Below are 25,092 nucleotides of genomic sequence, written 5' to 3'. Positions count from 1 at the left end.
TGGATTGCAAATTCTAGGCTTATATAAAATATATATCCTTACATGTTTGCAATACATATAATGAACCTGTAAAATGGTCATTCCCAGAAAAAAATAAAGAATTCCTACAAGTAAATAAAAATAGATGACATTTCAGTAGAAAAATTAGCATGAGACTAGAACAGGCTCCATAGTAAAGCTAACATCCACATGACCAATAAACATATAAAAGTGTTCTCCAACTCATTAGTCATTAGAAAAAAATGGAAATAAAAACCACAATAAGATACTACAGAACAACAGCCAGATGGCTAAAATTAAACACCGAACTTTCATATACTAATGGTGATTTACTAAGGCTGTTTATTTACCTTAAAAAATTAGGTTTTCTCAAGTAAAGGTGGTACTTGGTTATTCTGTGACCCAGCAATTCCACTTTTTGGTATTCACTTAACAGAGGTGCATGTACACATGTAAAATGTACAAGAATGTTCAGAGTAACATTGTTTTTAGAGCTGCCAAACAGAATCAATCCACATGTTCATTAAGAACAGATGGGGTAAGTGAAATGTGGCATATTCCTACAATGGCATACTACACAGCACTGAAAATGACAGAGCCCCAACTGAAAGCAATAACATTGATGGATCTCATAAAAATAATGTTGAGAAAAATAAGTCAGACACAAAGGAGTACATACTGTATATTCCCAACTAAATAAATTTCAGATATGGACTCTCCTAACCTATGGTGTGTTAGAGGTCAGTATGGTGCTTATCTTTGAGGAAGTACTGAGTCAGAAGGGGTAAGATTGGGGTTTCGGGATACTGGTGCTACTCTTTTTCTTGTTTTGAGTAAGTATTAACTCTGAAAATTCATTAAGAGGCACATTTAATGATGTGTGCACTTTTAAATATTTTTGTTATATTTCAATAAAGAACTCTGGAAAACCAAGCCAGACAGAACTGCTTTTATCTACAAACGAAAATTACTCCAATAATGACTGTGCCTTTAGCCTATACAGATAAATTACTTCAGAAAGTCAGAGATAGAGACAGAAATACAGATATACACACATGCCTGCATGCAAATATACACATCTATATAGGTACAAAGAGGGGGGAGGGAAACAAGAAAGGGAAGAGGTAAGAGGGGAGAAGGGTGAGAGGAAAGAGTGGGAGGAGGGGGCAGGGGGGAGCAAGGAGGGGGAGGGGAAGAAGAGGGGGGAAGGAGGAGAGGAAAGAGGAGGAGGAGGGAGGAAGGAAGGAAGGGGAAGGAGGTGGGAGTGAGAGGGAGAAGGAGACTTTCTAGACAATTCAAATGTTCAGAAAATATCCTGCTTATCTAATCTTCCAAATTAAACTGTAATCCTATGTCTTTTTAAGTTCTTAGAAGTCAGGAGTGAAGCTGAAGACCAATTAGTGTGGGATGCTTTTGAAGTTGAATGAAACTTTCGTGATTATCTCACACAATTACATATTATGGGTGTATGTAGCAATAGGCCTATCATACATAAAGTGTCACCCTTTTAGCCCTCCTATGTAATCTGAGGTCTAATTCTATGATTAATTTAAACACAGGTGAACCATTTTCGGATAGCTTCTAATTAAACATAGATACATACTGAGATAAAACAATATGATAATTTCTCTAAAGATAGCATAGGAAAGAGTTTTCAGGGATAAATGTACATAAACTACCAAGAGAGAGAATTTTTTTCCTAAATCCTCCTGGTCACACTCACGTAGGATTAAAAATGTTCAATCTCATTGTATGAAATTGACTACAGTCTAAACCTATTCCTTCTAGGTTTGATTTCAATGAAAATGAGCAATGGCTTGCAGGCAGACTCCTCCTCCTCCTCCTCCTTAAACTTCAAGTAAGTTACTTTCCCCTTTACTTTGAATTACTAACCATTCTTTCAATGCATTTGCACTCTTTCCCCTCAGCTATCATTTTGCTCTTTGATAGACTTGCCAGTTCTTCCAGATCACTCAGACTAGGAACGCTGGATGCCTGTAGCTCATTCCCTAAGCTGGCTCTTCTATCTAGAGTCACAGCTGCTGCTGTCCTCTGGTAAGCTGTCACTGTAGATATTTTCCTGTCCTCATTCACATAACACACATTCAGCTCTCAATTCCTCGGGGGTCATATTTTAGTCATCTCACTCTAGCACAGAGCCTGACAGTTGGAATTTACCAACAAATATTTGTTGGATGAACGGAAAACAGCAGAAACAACCTGTCACTTCGGGTGGTGGGCTTTGATCCTGTCCTGGATCACCGAACAGAGAAATGGGCTCTGTCTCTTAGAACCACCATGGCCACCAGAGCCCATCTATGCATAGGTCAGCAGCCAAAGGGAGATGAACCTGAGATTCCTACTCACGACATTATTAACATTTCCATAACAGGCAGGCTTTTACTCAATCTCCTCCTTTTCACACTTGTCACAGAACATAAATAAGTCCCACAACTTGCCTAAAACCCATAAAATTTCAGGTTAACATTAGCGTCTTTTTCCATAATCCAGTTTACTGCTGTTGTAATGCATAATTCCACCCATAATATGTCACACAGAGATCTGTGCTAGCAAAATAAGAATATGATGGTCTGCATCATGTTTTATCCTTGGAGCATTGCAGTCAGTTCTAACAATGTTATGACCAGAGCAGATTGATTCTGATAAATATATTTCCCCTACCTGTTCTTCTTAGTTCTTTTTATTCATCTGCAGATTGCCAAGTAATGACAATATTTCTTTGGAAATGGTGATAAGCACCATTTATCCTCAAGTGTATGTGAATACTGATTAATTTCTGTGCACCAGCTAAGCTTCTGGGTCAGCCATCCCCCACTTCCTGTATAAACTTCTGTCCAGAAGCTTATCTCCTATCTTTACTTCCCACAGTACTTTTGTCTAGAACATCTTCTTACCCATTTGCTTATGCCCTGCCGTGCACTTTGGACTATGTAAGTCCAAAGCCAAACAAAGTAAGTTTTTGAAGGCCGGTCATGTTAGACACATACTGGGAATGTCATACTTTTAAAATTGAAGTCAGGTTTCCAAAAGCAGTGTGTATGTTTAATATTTAAAGCAGCCTTGCCTTATTCAGAAACCGCACTTTGTATTGCAATTACTATTTATGGTTCAAAATGGATTCAGTAATAAACAAGGTTTTCTTCCAAAAAATTTATTTTCCAAAATTACCGAAGAAGGTACTGCAACATTATAACTAACTCTATTTTTTCATTTAATTTAAAGACAGTGTGAACAAGTCCTGAAGACATTGTCTTATCTTTTATTAACATCTACACAGAGTGGATTAAATTTCTGGAAAGTTATATCTGCACAGAGAATCTATAAATTTCTCGAGCTCTGAAAATAAAGCATAAAAAGACTTAAATTCTTTAAAACTTGAAGCGCTATGACCAGTGAATAATAAATATTTAATTTGATCTTATAAATATCATCTGAAATGTATTTATTTTCAACTCCCCCAAATCTTATTTTTCCTTCATCGAGTTATGAATTTTCGCTCACTTGCCATTATTTTGTTTTTCTTTTTCATTTGACCCCAACACAATAATATATGAAGACATCAGGATAAATGAAAAACCAACACATGCCTAATGTTGAAACTACAAGTAAGAGCTTCTCCGTAGCACAACCATCTCTCACCTCTGAGAATTACATTTTCCTAAAGGACATATAAATCGCACAAATATTTTATATACTTTTTGCTATGTGATAACATCTTGAATATATACTTTAAATCAAAGGGAAGGGAGAGTCACATGTATCTCCTTTTTAAAGGAATTTAAACACAGTGAGTTCTTATTTTCTAAACTTAAAGAAAAGGAAAAAAAACAGAAAATCAAGTATTTTTAAACATTTGGGGGTTTTTGTTTGATTTTACAATTTTAATAAGAGACACAAAGTAAAACATGTAAAAACACAAAATATTACCCAACACATTCTAAAAAATGCATAATTGTCAAAGAAGCAGTATGTTTGTTATACTTATTACTGGTCTTTAACAGAAATAGATTTAAAAAGAATGTCTTGGAAAGACAGTGTACTTTCATCATTCCCTGAGAAGCTCAGTGAGTATGAGGGATGCCAAGTAGAGCTCAATATTCTTACCCTTGGAATCAAGAAAAAGAAAGTTCTTTAAAAGATCAAGATCTCTGATAGCAATAACAAAAACTAAATTTGCCAAAGGTAGAGCCCTCCTCATCAATTTCAGGCAACAAGCAATCTTTTTCTGCATAGTGAAAAGTAAGCCAACTAAGGGAAAGATCTGTGTGACTGCAATGGGAAGAAACTGACTGGATGGTTGAGAAAAACAATACTTTTTAAGAATTTGTTAAAAACTTTACTTACATGTTGGTTTTTATTTCATTCTGAGATAGATTAAGAGAAAATGAAATTGTTTTCACACACAAAACAGCTCCCTCATGATAATTTCTCACAACTGCCTCTTTTACCTTCCTTCAGCTTTATCCTCTTCATCAGTGAGTCCCCCTCATTGCTCCATATTCCTAAACCAATAGGAAGAATTTCCTTCAGACCCTTAAGCCTTGTATCTGTTACCATAGAGACAGGCATGATAAGATAGCTGCTCAGTAATATCCTCATGGAAATAAAATAAGAATCCTATGGGTTTCATAGGAATTTCCAGTGCTACCAATGAACAGTAATGATATCCCTCCCTAGAAAAAAGGCATGAATTTTAGTTTCACAATCATGGAATTACGGAGATTGTCATTTATGATGGTAAAACCAGAATCTCTTAAATTTATGCTTAGAATCTAATTACAGTTTCTCACGATTCAAAAAAAAAATTTTCCTTGTATCCACATGTTCAGGGAAATAGCTCAGAAATATTTCATTGCTAACTTGTAACTCTAGCATGTCTTATCAACCATTTAATAACTGCCTCGACTGTTGTTTTATAGTGCAGTACCTATATTTTTATTTTGATATTCTTTGATCCCTTTCAGAACATATTTTGATCAAGAACACCCTCATCTATTTAAAAAGGTGTGCACCTCTCTAGATCACTGTAATACAAAAGGCACTTAGAAAGTTTATAGACCTACAAAGAGAGAAAAGGTAGCTACAGGAAGTAATTTCTACTGACTTCACTTGTTTTCCACGGACTTCTGTACTTTCTGTAAGTCTAGCAAAATCACACAGTAATTGAACAGTAAATCAAATAATTTAATCTTAGCAAATAGATAAGTTCAGCAAGATCAATGGGCTCAGGCAAAGCAGATAGTATAGATAAGTCTGTGATTTCAGAGATCTCAAATTTTCTTATAGACATAATAAACATTCCTCTGCAAGTAAAATCTCTTAACCGATTAACTGCCAAAATGGCCCCATCATCAACTCCTAAGCTGTATATCTGAACCACTTTGTAAAGTCTGTAGTGCTCACATATTATGGGTGATCACAACTTCTGTTTATGGTCTTCGGCTGATATTTAATGGTGACCTAGCTTGTTCTAGACATTTGATTCAGTGAGCAAAAAGCAAAGTCCCCTTCCAGACTAGAGATGAGGCCAGCAAACTTTTATTACTAGGAAGGGCCAGATAATAAATATTTTTGGCTTTGTGGTCCCAATGGTCTCTGTCGCCACCACTTAACTGCTGTGTGAGCATGAAAACAGCCAGAGACAATCGGTAAACAGATATGCTGTCTGCCAGTAACACTTTATTAATAGACACTTACAAAATTTTATATAATTTTTACGTCACAAAACATTATTCATCTTTTTAAAAGACCATTTAGAAATACAGAAACCATTGTTAGCTGGCTAAACAGAAAGAAGCATGGCACAAGGGTCATAGTTAGCTGTCTCTGGCATGGAGGGCGCCAATGGAGTACTAGAGACACTCAAAGAAATATCTGAAAGGGGCAATAAGTCTTTCATGCAGTGACCAGACTCAAAGATTCTTAACATTAGAAATTACCTCAGACATCTTCAAATTCTCTTTAATGCAGGAACTCCACTCCCAGCAACGAACACTTCAGGAACAAGAAGTGCAGTCTCTCACAAAGTAGTTACTTCTCTGCGTATACAATTATTGACATAATAGATTTTCCTTCAGTACCAGTGAGGTAGAAATGAGTCTAACCCCACTTCTGCATTGTAGCTCATCTGATATTTGAAATCGGTCTTTTCTTGATTCTTTTTCCTTCAAGCACTCTTCAATTTTTCCCTTTTCTAGAACCTTCAAGGCTCCTCAACTGTTGTAGTGTCTAACATACTTCACCAACCATCCAGACATCTTTTTTCGCTGAACACTTTCTGAGGTGTTCAAGTTCCTCTTAGACCATGGTATGTCTCTAAAACAGTTGCTTCTAAACTTTGTTCTCACTCTCTCTTTTTGTTTCCTTCCAGGAAGGATAAACATCTAACAACATTCACTTGTTTCATTTTGTTTTGATGTCATGTGAAACTGTGACTGATACTGAAATATGGCCAACAAAATCATTGTCTTTTTCAATGAATGACTGCTAAACTTTAACTCTCTCACATACCATACTTGTTGCAATGATTTTTGAACTTCAGTGCAGGATGTTATTTCTCTTAAAATGTTATCTTTCTGGTGTCATCAAATTTTCTAGGTGAATCCTTTGGTACCTAATAATTCAATGCATTTCTTCTCTTTCCCAGTTGGACACGCTATTTTGATCTTTCTTCTTGTTTTGGATATTAATATTTCACAGGCCAAAGGGCCAAAGTCGGAATCACAGGTCACACTACGAGAGGTTAGTTCCAAGTCAGATAGATCCAGTTGGATAGAACAATATCATAGTCCTATGAAAGCCCCCTTTCCTGGTTTACAATGATTCATTAATTAGTAGACCAAGGCAGAATAATTTATCAAGGTAATTAATCTACCAGACATATCAAATGGCATATATTTTTCCATCTTGACTACATCATAAAAATCTTCAAAAAACTCTGTGGTATAATCAAAATAACTAGCCATATCACATACTGTTTCATAGAACCTTGGAGAATTACAGCCTGTATTACCCTTCCCCCCCCCCATTCTATATCATCTCATCTTCCTCAGGAATTCTGTTACTCACAGTGAGGGAAAAATATTGCTTATTTTTTTCTGAAAAAAATATTTCCAACAGGAACAGTTGTTTACTCTCCCCACTTTTCTCCTTTTCCATTTTAGTTTGTTAACTCCAGGACCAATTTAAAATATTGTCGTGGTGCTCTCTTTTTAAACACTGATTTTTTTTTTCAGAAGTATGCATGTATGTGTGCACGCACTTATGTGATTTGTGTTTGCTTTTTCGTTCTTAAAATATAGACAACATGAGAATTGGAGAATAAAAGAAAGGTGCAAGCTTCTCAGGAAAAAAACACCTCAAAGCACATTTCTTAACTGATACTGTCTCCCCCTGCTCCTCTTTCTAGACAAAGAGCAGTACATCTGAAGGTGGGCCCCTCCATCACAAGTGGGAATTCTCACTAGACAATATTATCACTGAAGGAGAACTACAGAACATTTTCGATTTAAAAAAATAATGTTGCTCAATAAGATTTTTACCTAAAAGAAGCAAACAGTTCTATCTTTGCTTTTGTAGTTATAAATGCCTTAGAAAAAACAATCTGGGTTTGTAGAGAATTGAGAGAAACAAAGATTTATACATAAATTTCATATTCTAAAAATATTGAGATATGTATAGTACATTTCATTTGTCCCACCTCTCTTTCACATACTATTTCTATTTTTATGTATTTCTTTAAAATTTTTTTCCCTGAATCTCTTCAGAAAAGACAGAATTGAGCAATTGAAGATTTGGTGGCTTCACATGTTCTCATCACTGCGCATGCCAATCTAGTTCCAGAGCCAGAAAGATCAGTAATAATTTTCAACTCTCACAAATGCATTTATAAATAAAGGGACGCCTGCTCTTCAGGTGTGCGGCCCATAGCCTCTAAGATTTCATTAATAATCAACAGCTGGTGCCACCTAGTGTCTGTCCTCTTCATTCATCAGTGGAATCAAATACAAAGCACTTCCTAATCACAAACGGAGCAGCCTGAACGACAAACAAAAAAAACATGGTCTGGGGAGTCCAGTGGCTGATTTAAATTACACTATCTTCATTGAAAGGAAAACCTTCTTTTTAAAGTAACTATGGTAACAGGAGTGTGAGGCTAGTAGGAAGCTCACATTTTTCTCACAGGAGACAATTCACAAAAGGAGAGTCCTACTAAAGATGTAACGTAAGAGTTTTTCCAGACTTGAACTGTCACTTAAAATGGCTATAAAAAGTTGAGAAAAAAAATTGACAGAAGAGAACTTTGTTTTAAACGCGGGTTTAGATACAGCTGATTTTTCTCAACCAACCAAGAAATAACCCTCTATCATTTAGATGCAAAATTCTGTTAGTCTCTGAGCTCTAAAAGATTAAACAAGTACTGTAACAGACTGTACCAAACACATACAGTACTCAGAAGTATTAACAGGAAATAATGAGGTTGCCTGAATCACATTATTTTCAAAAATGTTTGCAGCTAAAACTATACATCTAGGAAACTATTCTCTTTCCTGTGTATGTATGAATTATGAATTACATATTCAACCACAGTCATGTATGCTTCAAGGTTAAAAAGTATTCATTCAAATCTCTATTTTTCAAAACATAAGTTAGTAATTAATTTGGATGAATCCAAGTAGTATAATTAGCCCATCAGTTTCTAATTATTCACTGATATTTAAATACATGTTGTTTTAAGTCACTCTTTCTAAGAGGAATACGTAATTGAAAAACATGGACTAACGTTCAGGGGAAAAAGTTACATAACAGTCAGTAGTGTTCCTTGACCAGACTGACTGAGATATTACAATTACTACAGAAAGGTAAAGCACATATAAGCAATATGGTGTACACTGGAAGGTCATATTAGATGTTCATACATGATAGTCCATTAACTTGGATCATTTAGCTACTCAGCTTACTGGGGAAACTGGGCAGAGAGCTGAAAGATTCTCTATCATATAGACAGTTAACAATCATGCTTTTCATACTTAGGAAAATATATTTCTGTATTATTTGACATCTGTTCGAAGCAATTACTTGTTAAAAACAGCTTTGAATGTTTTATTTTCTTGCTACCCTAGTGGTGATAAAAATTATTTCAATATGTTCAGTCCAATATATACTCACTGACAGATCCCCATGACAGCGTATGAAGATAGAATATGGAAACGATGGATAGTTTCTACAAAAAGCTTAAATTGTTCCCCTTCCCCCCAAACTTTATTTTTGGAGCCCAATACAGCCTAGGCTCTGCTCCATTTGTTGAAAAGTACTTATAAGTATAATCCACTAACTGTATGGGAAAGAAATATTGCAAAACAGCAAAAGGGTTCTAAAAATTGTACGCAGGCAAGAAAGAATGTGAGACAAAAAACTCATTAAGGTTCCAAAATAATTAAATAAATAAATGCTCCAATTTTCAATAATTTATCATTTCTGTCATTTTTCATTAACAGCTTTCAAAGCCCTATCCGAAACAAGCTGATACAGAGAAATTAAGAGCCGTAATCAAGCGAGAAATGATAGACCAGCTGGGTCGACATCAACTTGGCAAAACGTGAATACAGTTCAATAGCTGAAACAGATGCTAGAGTTGTTGAAAAACCCTGCAGGAGATATTGATGTATTTTCTTCATATAATGCAGAACGACTGAATAAATGTCAAAAGCTAGAAATGAATGAGGAGAAAAGACTGACAGCCAAACTCCTTATAAAACAGAAACCAAGTGTAACAATTTTCAACCTATCCAAACATTCTATACATTCTCATTTTTCTCAGTGTCTGAATATGCCAATAAATCAATCAGTCCTTGTAACTAAATAGCATGTAACTGAGCTGGGGTAGATTTCCCCATAGATTCCCCCCCCCACCCCAACCTCGTCATCATCTACCTGGAGAAACCTAGACTTGAAAAATACTTTATTCTAAAATCTTCTAACACTGATTTCTATCCCAGAAGTGTTTCCCTGAGGTTGGAGTCAAGCACACCCCCCGCAAAATCTAACGCAGCACAAGGAAATTTTAAAATCCATTCTGTAAAAGCAACACTGTTTGCAGAGTTTGAAGAGCTCGGCAACAAACCCCAGCTACCAACAGCTGCTTGTTCAAACATATGCTTTGTCATGGTCAGCTTCTAATTGTATTCATAATGATGTAATAGCTTTAATAATCCTACCTTCCATGCCAGCTGTTTTTCCTGTCACTCCATCATGCCAATAAGTTGGCTGCTGTAACAAATCAAGATAGTGCAAAACAGCATCTTTCTCCTGATTCTGTCATCTTCCTGAAAGCATTCTATTACTGCCGACTGCTGGGAACCAGAAAGTCTATTTGAATTCCAACAGCTCCCCTTTCGCATGATTCAAGTTAGGTTAGGTGGGCATGCCTAACCTGATTCTCTCAGTCATTTATTATGCAGCTGCTACAACGTTGGTGTGGTAACCACTCTGACTATCTGATACGTCAGTCGAACAAAACCTACACCTCGGAGCAAACACATGAGCCAGAGCAGCGTTCTGCATTTAACGAGCATTCTTCCTGCCTAAAAAGCAGGGGATCTGCAAATCTCTTTCAGTATCTATTCGTTCCTCTGTATGGCAAAGCCTCTGGATTAAATTATTTTCCTAACTATACCAAGAGTAGAGTTCCTTTGCCACACATCACATTATTCGCACGGAAATTTTGGCTAATTTTCACTTCTCTTCACAGCCTTTAAAGGGTAAAAACTCTCTCTTCTGATCGTACTTTTGAAATAAGGATGCTGTGTGCTCAGTTCCACATCTCTGCCTTAATATAAAATATAGCATGCACTTTCTCAAATGGAATTTGTCTCTTCCAAGCCTATGGAAATTTTTCTAAGAAGAGGAATATTTTCAAGAAAATATTTATTTTGCACATTGGAGACATTTTAAGTTTGGTACTCTGTATATGTCTCCTAAGAGTGGACTTTATACTTGATATTTTGACTTAAGAGGAGTGCTTTCTTTACAAGTAAGAAATTAGCTCTCTTACATAATTTTTTTACCAAGTGAATAAGTGTCATTTTAGGAAAATGCATTTTGTATTTTAAAAATACCATTTACGAATCAATATTTTAAAAAAATTACCACTGCTATCATCTCTACAGTATTAATTTCATCTAAAATTTCTAAGTATGCCTCTCTCGGAGGGTTAATGTTTATAGTTTGAAATGATGAAACAGGAAAATTGAACTGTTTTCATAAGAAAAATATTTCAAAAGGGAGAAGTGATAAAATCTTATGTTTCCTTTCAATCATCTACCCAATATTCAGTTTAGTAACCCCTACAAAAAGTAAACAGCTTGTTGGGTCACTACACTATGAAACTATAAGCAATACTTCACTCAGCACGTGTGAGATGTGCCAATGTCACTGCTCTGAAATACTGTTTCCCTGGGTGGGGGGGGGGGGTGCATGTGTGTGTGTGTGCACGCATGCGCACGTGTATACATTTTAGCTATACTACCTCCGTTTTAATTTTCATGTAACAAACACAAATAATCCCTACATATTAAGACATGCAATAATGAGTAACTTAGTTTATTATGTTTAATTTATAAATGCCAGGGGAAAAAAAACTCAGAAAGACAAACTGAGTCCATTTGAGGCCAACAAAGTTCCTCTAATATATATATTATCCCACATAACAATTCTGAAAATAGTAGTTTATCGATTGCTGTTAATTTACAAAGAAATGACTTTTGTGCTGAGCATACCTATCTTAGGTGTTATGAACAGCATAAATAAATACCATATAGTTTTGTTTCTACCCTTAGCCTCTGTGTATCTCTCCAGCTTCAACTCTTGCCTCCTCTTCTTCCCTTCACATTCTGTTCCAGCCACAATGAACTTCTTTTTGTCCCTTTATAACACGGTACCCCTTACTGTCTCAGAGATATTGCATGTTCTGTTTCATCTTTCCAGAAGCCACCTCACTTTTGATCACTTACCTTCCATCCCATATTCAGGTATCAGCTTGAAACATAGTTTGCTGTCAGCATTTTTCTTCCCCTAGATACAATTACATTCCCCTGCTATGCAACTTTATAGCACCTTGTACTTCTTTTGTCTTCATTATAATAATGGCAAATACTTATATAGCAAAAGGTGGTAGGCACTACTCGCACACATGCAACATATAGATCTATGTATATCTATCACTACCATATTGATACTCATTCAATCCTCATACGGAACCTGAGGGTGCCTATTATTATAGGCCTTTTATACATAAGGGAACTGAGGCTCTGAAAAGTTAAATAATTGGCCAAAGTCACATGACTTTATTTAACTTTGTATTTCCTGGTATACTATTAGTTCTTGAAATCCTAATGCCAGTGCATTATCTGGAAAATATTATTTTTCACTCATCCTCCTGTGGAACCTGCTAATGCACAACGCACTGTAGTGAGTGCTGGTCACATGGACATGGTGATGGTCAAAATGGATGTGAATCGTATTTTCATGGAACTTATGGACGAAGGCAAGAGGTCCAAGGATCCACACATAGAATTCAGACATCTACTAACTTGGATGAGAGACATATTACATCTATATTTTAACCAGCCTCTAGCATTATTTTCATTTGTGTTTGTATGCTATAAACCACAGTAGTATAAGCAGTACCTGTGCTTTTTTCTTGAATAAAAATCACAAAATGTTCACATCATGTTATAGATGCTTCAGATATCTCACAGTATTCTTTTACATTCATCCTTACTTTGAAATTATAGTTATCATTAATTCCACCACTATATTGTGTTACTTAACATGTTAATAGGAAGTATGTATATTATACCACAACTTTTAAAATATTTAGAAAACTTTGATTACAACTGGTTTCTGTCACAGTCTTAAATATTTTGTGTACTTAAATATAATTTATATAATCTTAACCAACTGTCAAAGGCCTTAAGATGTTTGGGCTTTAATATGATCCCAGCAATTCTGGGCATATATACAGATAAAACTCTAACTCAAGAAGATAATACACCCCTATGTTCATGGCAGCACTATTCACAATAGCCAAGACATGGAAACAACCTAAATGTCCACAACAGATGAATGGACAAAGATGTGATATATTATATACAATGGAATACTACTTGGCCATAAAAAAGAATGAAATAATGCCATTTGCAGCAACATGGATGACCCTACAGATTATCATACTAAGTGAAGTAAGTCAGAAAGAGAAATACAAACACCATATGATATCAATTATACGTGGAATCTAAAATATGACACAAATGAACATACCTACGAAACAGAAAGAGACTCACAGACATAGAGAACAGACTTGTGGTTGTCAAAGGTGGAGGGAGAGATGGAGTGGGAGTTTGGGGCTAGCTGATGCAAACTATTATATATAGAATGGATAAACAACAAGGTCCCATTGTACAGCACAGGGAAATACATTCACTATCCTGTAACAAACCATAATGGAAAATAATATGAAAATGAATATAATATATATGTGTGTGTGTGTGTATAACTGAATCATTTTGCTGTACAGCAGAAATTAATATATTGTAAAAAAATTATTATTCAAAAAATTAAAAAACTAAATCTTAAATTTATATATAAAAAAAGATGTTAGGGCTTTAAGCTTCACCAGGTATCAATGCTAGAACCCTTGGCTTAGAGGATGGGAGAATATAGCATACTGATTAGTAACATTATCTCCAATATGTGACAGCCTGGCTTCAAATCACATATCCATGGTTTAGTGTTGATGTGCTGTAGGGCAAGTTATCTTCAATTTACTCTTTCATAAAATAGGAATAATAATTGGTCTTTTGCATTCTTGCTGGGAGGATTGAATAGGAGAATGATTGTAAAATACATAGTATAACACCTCACATTTTTTAAACTTTTAATGACTGTTACGTATTATTAGTGGAAAGGCCAGATACAAAGCTATCATGACAAATGGTGAAAGAGATACAAAGTATTTACAAAGATTCTTAGAAAACGAACTGGAACTCTCCTACACTATCAATGGAAATGTAAAATGGTAAAAACCATTTTGGAAACCAGTTTGGCAATTTGTTAAAAAAGTAAACATATACAGACTTTAAGAGCCATCCTTTCCAGTCAGAGAAAAATGGAAGCATACGCCCATAAAAAAAAAAAAACAAAAAACCTGTACATGAGTATCCATAGCAGCTATATTTAAAGCAGCCCCAACTGGAAACAATCCACATATTCATCATTATGTGAATGGATAAGCAAACCATGGTATATCTACACAACAGAATACTACTTTGCCATGGAAAGGATTAGTCTACTGATACGTGTGTGACCATGAATGAAGCGCAAAAGAAGCGTGCTAACAGAAAGAAGCCAAACAAAAAGAGTATGTACTGTATGATTTCACTGATACAAAACTCTAGAAAATGCAAATCAATCTGTAGTGACGGGAAGAACTTCAGTGGTTGCACAGGGAAAGTACAGATGGGGGACAGGGAAGAGGTGTTATAAAAAGTCATGAGTAAACTTGTAAAATGATGTATATGTCTACTATCTTGATTGTGGTGATGGTTTCATGGAAACAGATATATAAACAGATAGATAAAAACATATCAAGTTGTACATTTTAAATATGTACACTTTATCAAATATCAACTACACCTCAATAACTATTAAACTATTACAAACCTCCATTTTATCAGACTTAAGATCAAATTAATTTAATTAAAAACTTGAAGTAGGACTTCCTAGGTGGCGCAGTGGTTAAGAATCCACCTGCCAATGTAGGGGACACAGGTTTGATCCCTGCTCCAGGAAGATCCCACATGCCGTGGAGCAACTAAGCCTGCGCGCCACAGCTATTGAGATTGTGCTCTAGAGCTGGTGAGCAACAACTACTGAGCCCATGTGCCACAACTACTGAAGCCCACATACCTAGAGCCCATGCTCAGCAACAAGAGAAGCCACAGTAATGAGGAGCCCACGCACCACTACAAAGAGGAGCCCCTGCTGGCCGCAACTAGAGAAAGCCCGTGTGCAGCAATGAAGACCCAATGCAGCCAATAAAAACAAACAAAAACAAACAAAAACTTGAAGTAACACACCACTTCCTTAAAAAAAAATTAATCTACAAAATGCCATAATAAAGAATGTATGTTCTAAATAATTCTATCAACTACATGTAATAATCCTGATAACCCCAAGAAAGTAATTTCCCCCACCATCTGCTATTTATTGCTCTTAAGGTTGAACAACATGAAAACTGACTTATGTGCAATAACAGAGAAGAATTTTGTCCTATTGAACATACACAATTTTGTTGATTTATTGTGAGCATACAAACCAGTAAAATAAACAAACTGTTAGGCCGGTACAAAATGATAAGCTGCATAACATCTAAGGTATTGATCAATATTTGCTTGTTGCCATGTAATTCCATGTTACATAAAACCTTGGAGGAAGTTTCCTTTGTTAAGTAATGATTAAAGATTAAAGGACTTGATTTTGTAAGTTATCCTCATTTGATAGCAAAGGATATCATATCAAACTCAATGAGTATTTTGAGTGGAAGATGTCTAAGTAAAAGCCAGTTTGAATCTACGTGACAGTAGACTAAAAACAATAGAACACATTCCCAGGTAAAGTTTTCCCACATGCTATATTACAAGTGTTGAGGTGGTTGAAATTTTAGCCAGATCACTGAACTTTCAAAAATTATTACCTCAGTAAAGTTACAGTGCATCAAGGAAAAGAAGAAAATCTTATCTTCATAATTTGAATCTAACACTGTTCTCCTCCCCAGTCTAGATCAACCAAAATATATAAAGATGCTGAAGAGAGACAGACAGACACAGCAGCAGCAGCTGATCATATCACTGTCTCTAGTCTCTCCGGTGGCTTCTTGTCACCCTTAGAACAAAAGCCCTTATTATACATGTGTGAAAATGACTTTCTCCTCTCTTCTCCCAAGCTACTCTCTATCCTTTTCCTTATTTTTATCTAATCACACTGGTCTTACTTCTCTGCAAACATTCCAAGATTATTCCAACCTTGGAACATTTTTATTGGCTGATTCTTCCTACTAGGAACATCTTTCCACAGATATTACAAAGTTCACTCCTCTTCATCCAGGTCTCTTTCGAAATGTCCCCTCAACAGAAAGCCCTTTCTGGACTTCTCTCTCTAAAGGAACACTTCCTTGACCTTAATCTCTCTGTGTTTCTTTTATCCTGTTTTTACTTTTAAAAATAACACTTATATTACCATCTGGCATCAAATTATTGATTTCAAACATTCATTCAAATATTTATTAAGCACTTACTTTATGCTTGACACTTTTCTGTGTGTTTGGAATATTACTGGCCTCAGAGTTTGTAGTGTTGTGGAAAAGAGATATTGGACACAATCAAAGGTATGATTTGAGAAAAGTGTGATGAGTGCTACAGGCATAAATAGAATAGTTTTGGAAGCATATGATTAAAGGACTAATCTTATAAAATACTTCTTAAATATGGAGCTAAAGGATAAGTGGTAATTATATGGGTCAAGGGATAAAGGTGGAAAGTATTATAGACAGAGAGAATAAGGCACAAAACCATTCAAAAACTGAAAAAAAAAAAACCCACATGATGACTGGAGTACAGTGAATGACAGGGAGAGTAAAACCTGATGACCAGAATGAGGGTATCAAGATAGGCAGGGTTAAGATCATGTGGGCCTCATTGTCAGCCACATTAAAGACCCTGGAGTATATCTTAGAAAGAATGGAAAGCCACTGAAAGGTATTAAGTAAGTGAATTACATGGTAACACTGTATGTCAAATGTATAAATCAGAATGTATTGGGATTAAAATGGGATGGGGGATAATTCCAGAGGTATGGAGGCTTGTTAAGAGGTAATTTCAGCATATCAGGCAAGGTCACTTGAGTATATCTGCTAGCAAAAAAGACAGAAAGAAGTAATAAGCTTTTATAGATATTTAAAACGGAGAACTGAAAGAACATAATGATTGATTGGAAACTGAAGGCTCAGGAATATGAAGGAGTAAACATTTACTTCCACATTTTCAACTTGAGCAATTAAGAGAATGATGGCAGTATTTCCTGGAAAAGCCAGGTTGGAAAATGATGATCGCTTGAGTTTTGTGTCTGTTAAGTTTGATAAACTTGGGAGATACTCAAGCAAAAACATGAAGGAGGACACAGTTAGATGTTAGGGTCTAAATTTCAGAAACATAAACATTTTAGATGTGCCATCATTTGATAATAAATGAAGCCATCGATTTGAACAAAACTTGGATATGGAGCAAGCCAAGAAAAGAGACAAGAGCTTAGGATGGCACACTAGGGTACTTTACCAATTAATGACTGGATGAGAAAGAAGACTTATCAAGATATTGAGAAGGAATGTCCAGAGAAAAAGAGGAAGAGGGAAAAAACACACGGACCATGACACTCTTAAAGATAGTGATAGGGAGTTGAAAGAAAGAAGAAATTAACAACTGGGTCAAATATATTTAAGAGGTGCAATGAGAAGACGACTAAGAAGTTCTGGGTTTAGGAACATAACTAATATTGTGAGCTGAATGTGAACAATTTCACAGGAGTGGTAAAATAGAAGACAAGTTAGAACAGGTTGAAGAGTGAGTGGACCAATGTGGGAAGAGAGTTAAAGGAGCCTTTGCAGGCAAGATATATATTTTTCTACTTTACGGTTTATTTTCCTGACAATATACAAACCTAGTTATATTAAATACACCTAACATTCCTACACAATTTTCAAAACTTGAAGTAGCATCAATGACTAGGAATGCTGACTGACTGGTAGGGAAGATCAGATTGAATTTTTTCTTATCCAGTTTATTACCCACACTTCCCCCACACATCCTTACTCCCATACTCACTGGAGCTGCAGTATCCCTTCCTCTTTATTGGCATGTTGTACCAGTTACTTAAAGAGAAATTTAAATACCCATTAAGATTGTTGATTTCTCAGAGTCTCCACATAATTGTCAATTTTGCTTCATTCATTTTGAAGGTGACTCCAAGCTCTATTTGTCTATACATCCATGATGATTTGACCCATTTTATCATTACAAAATTCCTTTCTCTCTCATAACGCCTCTTGCTTGCAAGTCTCCCTTATCTGATATTAATATCACCATATCAATATTCTTTTGGTTCATGTTTGTATGTATCTTGCAACCTATCAGTGTCATTAAAATTAAAGTGGTTTTCTTCTGAACTGGCTGTTCTGGCTGTTTTTCCTCAGTACGACAAATTTTGTCTTTTAACCAGTGTTTAATATGCAGTCTATCATCCTGGTATTTTCTTTTTGTCCTATTTTTTGATTTATTTCTCTACTCTACCTTTTTTGCTATTGTTAATTACTGAACTTCTACATATGGTCGATACTACACCATTCATTGCTTTTATTGTTACTTTAGACAATTATCTTTTATATTTACCCAGTTTTTTTTTTTACCATTATTGAAGAAGTTTATTCATTTTTTCAGGTCTGTTTTTTTCTATCCAGAACAATTTTTCTTCAGCCTGAAGAACATCCTTTAGAATTTACACTAGTGTAGAACTCCTGGTGATAAATTATCTCACCTTTTGGATGACTGAGACCATCTTTATTTGACCTCCATTGTTTTTCTTACAACTTTCTGTTTTGAATGATTGTATATTCACATGCAGCTTTAAGAAATCATACCACATACTCATTACCCAGTTTTCCTTAGTGGTAACATCTTGTATACCTATAGTACAATATCACAAACAGGAAACTGACAGTTAGACCATCTTATTTAGATGTCAATAGTTTTACGTGTACTTCCCTTCCTCCCTGCTTCCTTCCTTCTATGTATTTTGTTCAAGGACATTTTATCACATGGGTACGTCATGTGACCATTACCACAGTCAAGATACAAAACAGTTTCATCACAAGAATCTCTCATGGTACCCTTTTATTGCCAAAGCCACCTCTCTTCTAATTTCTGGCTTCTAAAGAGTTACCAAAATAAGATAAATGGAAAAAAAGGAAGGGAAAAATAAAGATAAGGCACAAATAAGTGATATTGAAAACCACAGAGACAATCAATGTAACAAAAAGACAATTCTTTGAAAAAGGAAACAAATTTGCAAATTTTTGACAATAGTGACAAAGATAAACAGAGAAAAGACACAAATCATCAATATTAGGAATGGAACAGGGGATATCACTATAAATCTCAAAGTCATTGAAAGGATACTTAGAGAACACTAATAATAATTTCATGCTCATAAATTCCACAACTTAAAACAAATGGAACAATTCCTTGAACACCAGAAGCTGTAAAAACTCAACCAAGATGAAACTGATAACATGAATAGTCCTGCGGACAATAAAAAAAAATCAAACGTATAATTAAAAAGCTATAGGAAAAGTAATCTCCATGCCTGAATGATTTTATTGTAGAAACGTACCAAGCATTTAAAGAATTAACACCAATTTTAAACACTCTCTTCAAGAAAATAAAAGAGGAGGGATTATTTCCCAACTCATTTTATTAGGCCAGTATTACCTTGACATTCAAAACTAGAAAAAAAAAAAGCAGGGGAAAAAACCTATAAACCAATATCCCTCATGAAGGAGAGAAGCATTAATTCTTTTTTTTTTAATTGGAGTATAGTTGCTTTACAATGTTGTGTTAGTTTCTGCTGCACAGCAAAGGGAATCAGCTATACATATACATATATCCCCCTCCTTTTTTGGATTTCCTTCCCATTTAGGTCATCACAGAGCATTGGGTAAATTTCCCTGTGCTATACAGCAGGTTCTCATTAGCTATCTATTTTATACATAGTAGTGTATATATGTCAATCCCAATCTCCCAATTCATCCCACCCCTCCTTTCCCCCCTGGGTGTCCATACATTTGTTCTCTATGTCTGTGTCTCTATTTCTGCTTTACAAATAGGTTCATCTGTGTCATTTTTCTAGATTCCACATATATGCGTTAATATATGATATTTTTCTCTTTCTGACTTCACTCTGTATGACAGTCTCTAGGTCCATCCATGTCTCTGCAAATGGCACAATTTAGCAGAAGCATTAATTCTTAACAAAATTTAGCCAATAGAATTCAGCAATATATAAAATGGATTACATACCATTATCATTGAAATGATTATAAATTCACAAGAAGTTACAAGGATAATTCAGAGATGTTCCCTGTACCCATTACCTAGTTTCCCCAAAAGTTACTTCTTAAATATAGTACAGTTTCAAAACCAAGAAATGAACATTGGTACAAGGTGTATATATTTTTCTGTCATTTTACCATGTTGTGTGCATTTGTGTAACCACCACTGCAACCCAGATACAAAATCTCCATCATCACAAAAATCTATTCACTACCCCTTTGTAGCCACACCCACAGCCTCTCCACAAAATCTCTAACCACTGGTAACCATTAAATTGTTTTTCATCTCTATAATTTTGTTATTTCTATAATGTAATATAAATAAAATCAGATTATTTAACTATTTGAGGTTGGCTTTTTTCCTCACTCGGCATAATGTTCTAGCTCCATCCAACTTATATTAATCAATAATTCATTACTTTTTATTGCTAAATAGTATTCCATGCTATTCATATACACATTTTGTTTAAATGTTCATGTAATATAGAACATTTTGTTTTTTTCCAGTCTTTGGCTATTAGAAATAAAAGTGCTATGAACAATAACATACAGATACTTTTCTGTGAACACATAATTTCATTTCTTGGGATTAACGCCCAAGAGAGAACTTGCTAGATCACAGAACGTTTGACTATACACACATACATATATATATATTTCAAAGAAACTACCAAAGTATTTTCCAAAGTTGCTGTACTACTTTGCATTTCCACCAGTATGTATGAGAGATCCACTTTCTCCATATCCTGTGTCAGCATTTGGTACTGTAATTAATATATATATTTAGCTCTTCTGATAAGATGTAGTGATACCTCATTAAGGTCTTAATATGCATTTTTCTGATGCTTAGCGATGTTGAACACGTAGAGTTTTTCACATGCTTATTTACCATCCATATATCGTCTTCAGTAAAATGTTGCTTCATTCCTTTTGCCCATTTAAAAAACTGGATTGTTTGTTTTTCCTGTTTTCAGATTTCTTTATATATTCTGGCTAAGAGTATTTTGTTTTAAATTCAGATATGTGGTTTGCACATATTTTCTTCATGTCTGGAGTTTGTATTTTCATCCTCATAATAGAGCCTTTCACAGAGCCAATCTGTTTCATATTTGATATTCTCATTTATCAATTTTTAAAAATTTTATAAATCATGCTTTTCATGGCAATGAAAATAAAAACTCTTCAATGAGCTCTTCAACAAGCTCTAGGTCCCAAATAATTTCTCCCATGTTTTAAGTTTTACAGTTCATACATTTTTTACTTAAATATATGATTCACTTTGAAGTAATTAGTTAATAAACTGTGAGTTTTAGTTCAAGTTTTTCTTTTTTTCTTTTTCTTTTTTCTTTTTTTCTGGCCCATAGATATCCTGTTGCTATAGCACCATTTGTTGGAAAAACCATACTACTTCACTGAGTTTCTTTGACAATTCTGTCAAAAATAAGTTGGCCATACTTGTATGGACTTCTTTTCATTCTCTTCTCTATCCTTCCACAAACACCAAACAATCTTGATTAGCAACACCATGTAATAAATATTCACGTGTAGTGATTCCTCCCATTTTATTATTTAAGATTGTTTTAGCAGTGAGTGTATTTCATGTATATTGTCAAATTTATGAGTGTATAGTTTTTAACAGTATTCCGCCTTCATCCTACTGATGTTTTCAGGATCTTTAGTGATATTCTTCATATTGGTTATTTGCATTTTTATTGTCAGTCTTGCTAGAGATTTACCAGTTTTAAATTTATTTATTTATTTATTTATTTATTTATTTATTGGCTGTGTTGAGTCTTCATTGCTGCACATAGGCTTTCTCTAGTTGTGGTGAGTGGGGGCTACTCTTCATTGTGGCGCGCAGGCTTCTCATTGCGATGGCCTCTCTTGTTGCAGAGCACGGGCTCCAGGCACGTGGGCTTCAGTAGTTGCGGCACATGGGCTCAACAGTTGTGGCTCATGGGCTCTAGATTGCAGGCTCAATAGTTGTGGTGCACGGGCTTAGTTGCTCCGTGGCATGTGGTATCTTCCTGGGGCAAGGATTGAACCCGTGTCCCCTGCATTTGCAGGCAGATTCTTACCCACTGTGCCACCTAGGAAGTCCCGAAGTTTACCAGTTTTATTGATTTATTCATTTGGAATGATTATTTGTTGCATTGATTTCCTCTTTTCATTTTCATTGTTTTCTACTCCTATATTTATATTTCTTTCCTTCTATTTGTTTTGAGCTTACAATGTTATTCTTTTTTCTAGTTTCTTGATGTAGGAGTTTAGATTGATTTGAGACTTTTCTAATGTATTCCTTTAATGCTATAAATTTCTCCTACAGCACAGCTTTAGCTGAACTACAAAATTTTACATTTAATTACATTTAATTTAAAATTATCATTTTCACTCAATTCAATGTATTTTTAAAAACTTTTGTAACTCCTTTCGGACTCATGGATTACATAAGTGTCTCATTAGTTTCAAAGTGTTTAGAGATTTTCCTATTATCTTTTTGATACATACATCTAGTTTGATTAGAGAACACATTGTATATGATTTCAATTTTTAAAAAATTGCTGTTTGTTTTATAACCCAAGATAAGGTCTGCACCTTGGTATCTGTTTCATGGGCCCTTAAAAAGATTGTATATTCTGCTGTTGGTAAGTGTTCTATAAATATTTACTATTTCCTGTTAAGTTCCTCTGTATCCTTGGTGATTTTCTGTCTAGTTGATCTCTCGATTATTGAAATTGGAATTTAAAGTCTTCAACTATAACTGTGGATGTGTCTATTACTCCCTCCAATTCTATCAGTTTTTATTTCACATATTTTGCAGCTCTGTTCTTGGGTGCAAATACATTTAGAATTGATACTGCTTCTTGGTGTACTGAACCTTTTGTCATTATGGAAAAGTCATGTCTATCTCTTACATTTTTTTTTTGTTTGAAAGTCTACCTAATACTAATTTAGCCACTCCTGTTTTCTTTACATTAGTGTATACAAGTATACATTTTTTATCACTTTACTTCAGCCTACCTTTATCACTATAGTTTAAGCGACTTCATATAGGTAGCATATTGGTGGATCATCTTTTCTTGATCCACTCTGCCAGTATCTGTATTATAATTATTTTACTTTGACCATCTACATTTAAGGTAATTATAAATATGTTATGGCTTAAGTCTGCCAATTTATTACTTTTGATTGGTTTTTCTGGTTCTGTTCCTATGTTTTACTTTTCTTGACTTCCTTTGGGCTACTTGAAAAATTTTTAGGATTCTTTTCTTTTATACATCTTTATTGAAGTATAATTGCTTTACAACGTTGTGCTAGTTTCTGCTGTACAACAAAGTGAATCAGCTATATGTATACATATATCCCCATATCCCCTCCCTCTTGAGCCTCCCTCCCACCCTTGCTATCCCACCCCTCTAGGTCATCACAAAGGACCAAGCTTATCTCCCTGTGCATGCATCAGCTTCCCACTAGCCATCTATTTTACATTTGGTAGTGTATATATGTCAGTGCTACTCTCTCACTACGTCCCAGCCTCCCCTTCCCCCTTGGGCCCTCTAGTCTGTTCTTTACATCTGCGTCTTTATTCCTGCTCTGCCACTAGGTTCATCAGTACCATTTTTCTAGATTCCATATATATGAGTTAGCATACGGTATTTGCTTTTCTCTTTCTGACTTACTTCACTCTGTATGACAGTCTCTAGGTCCATCCACCTCACTACAAATAACAATTTAATCCTTTTAGGATTCTTTATTATAGTATTTTTTAGGACATCACTCTGTATAGTACATTTACTGGTTACTTTAGGTAATACAATATACATACATAGCTTTTCACAATCTACTGATTTTGCTCTTTTACTACTTCAAGTAAAGCATAAGTATTTTACTTCCGTTTAAGTCCCTTTACCCTCCAAACTTTGAAAATATAATTATCTGAACTAGTTCCTCCATAAGCACCATATTAGGTGGTGGTACAACTTTTGCTTCAACAATAAAACATGATTTAATAAGCTCATGGGAAGGTGAGTCTATTATACTTATCCTTATTTTTATTCATTTCAATGTTCTTTCCATTTTGAGGTTCCAAGCCTTTTTTTTTCCTGTTATTTCCTTTCTGCTTAGACAACTTCCTTCAGTCACTCTTTAAGGGCAGGATTGCTAACAACAAATTAGCTTAGTTTTCTTTCATCTGAGAATGTTTTTCTGTCCCTTTAATTCCTTAAGCAATTTCTTCCTGGTCATGGATATCTCGTCTATTTGAATCTTCACGTGTTGGGTCCTATTTATAATTTTGTGTTCCTGTCATATACTTAGTGCTAAATCAGTATTCACAGTATGAATTAATGTTCTTTCACTTTACCCATGTAATCACTGCTTTAATCAAGGTTCTGATCATCTTTCTTCTGTATAAATTCTTTCTTCCTGGTTTGTCCAAATTAAGTACTAGAACATCCATTCTTTAATTCCCCTGTAAATATTGCTGTTTATACATTAGTCAAATAGGTATCTGTTGAACACTTATGATATACTTTAACACTTAGAGGGTTAGTTTTGCAGTAAAATAAAAAAAAACTTGTGCCTTTATATTATTACACTGTAGCCAAGAAGGAAGTAAAGAAACATGAAATAGTTTATTAATAATAGATAGCAACATATACTTAAGTTCCAAAATCACAGGGGCTGCTTCTTCACTTTAAAGGCCTCGTTATATAAGAAATCCATTTTAAATTTCCACCTGCATATCCTATGGTCAGTATTACTATAAGAGTACAATGCACATGAGAAGGCTATTTTATCTAAATCAAAGTTCATTCTCATTATAATTTTATGAAACTTCCAAAATCAATGAG

General features: G+C 34.9%; 1 pseudogene; it reads left to right on the top strand.

Moving 5' to 3' along the window:
• Positions 1-1,991: 1,991 nt before the first annotated feature.
• LOC130841562 (lysosome-associated membrane glycoprotein 1-like) overlaps positions 1,992-25,092 on the top strand; it is a 57,254-nt pseudogene continuing 34,153 nt past the window's right edge.

This window comes from Hippopotamus amphibius, chromosome X (assembly GCF_030028045.1).
Source record: "Hippopotamus amphibius kiboko isolate mHipAmp2 chromosome X, mHipAmp2.hap2, whole genome shotgun sequence".
NCBI classification, from domain to species: domain Eukaryota; kingdom Metazoa; phylum Chordata; class Mammalia; order Artiodactyla; family Hippopotamidae; genus Hippopotamus; species Hippopotamus amphibius.
This window is presented reverse-complemented; position numbering and strand designations above follow the sequence as displayed.